General features: G+C 42.8%; 1 pseudogene; it reads right to left on the bottom strand.

Annotated features, from left to right (window-relative positions):
- Positions 1-515: 515 nt before the first annotated feature.
- On the bottom strand, positions 516-1274 carry LOC134258140 (uncharacterized metal-dependent hydrolase YcfH-like; annotated as a pseudogene).
- Between the last annotated feature and the right edge of the window lie 346 nt (positions 1275-1620).

The raw sequence follows: 1620 nt of genomic DNA, 5'->3' as shown, positions 1-1620 counted from the left end.
TCACTATTAACGTCTTTTACAAGGTAAATATCCAAGTATGAAAGAAATGTGTCAGACTCTGTTGTATCTTTTATCTGGAGCTCTCCTAGATATATCGTAGGAATGGAAATTACCATTGTTTATTGACAATTCGATATATCTGAAGGTCGAATTGAGGGCCAAAACAAGTGTTTTTCTTCTTTTCACGCAGATTTTGCATAAAATCTGATTCATATGAATACAACGAATAGGTCTGCTAACAACGGAGCGCAATGTGTTCCCATGGGAAATCCAATAGGTTGTTGGAAGACCTGGTCTCCAAAAACCACATATATATTGTCAATAAGAAACTTAAGCAACTTCTTGATGTAAACTTCAGAGTGCTTTTGTGTGCAATCAGGATTTTTTTTAACAAAATAATTTTGTAAATGACAATGACCAGGTAAATAAATTTACGAGTTCCATTTTTATTCAAGAAACAGCTGTCAATGATATAAAAAAAGCCAGTAAATAATTTTTTTTCATTTGTTTTAAAATTAAGAGATTTTGATGTAGCAGTGCCTTTGGATCCGCAAGTCTGTCAAACCCAACTCCTCCAAAAGAGCAAGGAATTCTCTGGCTGCGTACCCGGAATGGAGGTCTCGGCAGTGGACTACGAGTGTGAGGTCCATGTCCTTCGCCAAAGGAAGAATTTCTCTAAGAAATGCTCGTTGGCGGGCAATCGATTCCTTCTTGCAGTGCTTTAGGCTTTGGCATCTTGGACTGCAGCGGCAAGGTGTTGTAAAGTCTAGACCAACCTCTCCTAAGCCGACACAACCTGGTTCCTTCAGAAGTTTGCGCAGCAGTTCCATGGAATAATCGCTCTTCACAGTGTGAGGGTGGGGCCCAGAAGTAAAGTAGATCCTTGGATCTCTAGCCTGCTGGCGGAATCGTTCCCAGTGATCTGGGAAGACGTAGTTGGCAATGGTCACACTTAGTCGGAAATCAGGGTCACCGAACTCATCTTCCAATGCAGAGAAATCCCTCAACCTAGTCCATGAAAGCAGGATGTCTAGATGGAAGTGGGAATTTCCAAAATGTTGTTGTAGTAGGTCTGGCCTGCTAAGGGAAAGAACTGGTTCCATCAAGTTTCCAGAAAAAGTCAGCTATTGCATGGTCGCAATAACATCCCTCTGCCCTGCAGGTAAAAGGAGCTGTAAGAGATTACATATGATTCTCCAGTGAACGAGTGAAGCCACGTACAGATGTCGATGGATGAATGGAAAAACTTTGAGGCCGGGCAAGACCATTAGCATCCTCATACAGGTTCAACAACTCGACTTCGCCATCAGTAAAGTCTGATGCTGCAGGGTTCATTGTCTCCACATACAGATGCTTCTCAACCACAAAACAGAGAAGGTTGTCCAGAGACCCCAGTCCAATATGATAACATATCCTGTGTAGCAAACCATTCATGAGAGTGACCCAACGACGTCTATTTGCCTCATTAAACAAAGCACCCTCGGGATGGCCCTCAGCATTAATATGCTTTGCTCTAAGGAAACACTGCTTCCCTTCCTGGACTCCACATTTCCAACATGCTGTCAAAGCTCCAAAGTACCATGGAAGGTGAGAGCGCAAGACATGGGGCTTTATAGCTGG

Source organism: Saccostrea cucullata, unplaced genomic scaffold, assembly GCF_032062105.1.
Source record: "Saccostrea cucullata isolate Sc308-1 unplaced genomic scaffold, CSIRO_AGI_Scuc_v1 ctg1248, whole genome shotgun sequence".
Taxonomy (NCBI): domain Eukaryota; kingdom Metazoa; phylum Mollusca; class Bivalvia; order Ostreida; family Ostreidae; genus Saccostrea; species Saccostrea cuccullata.
This window is presented reverse-complemented; position numbering and strand designations above follow the sequence as displayed.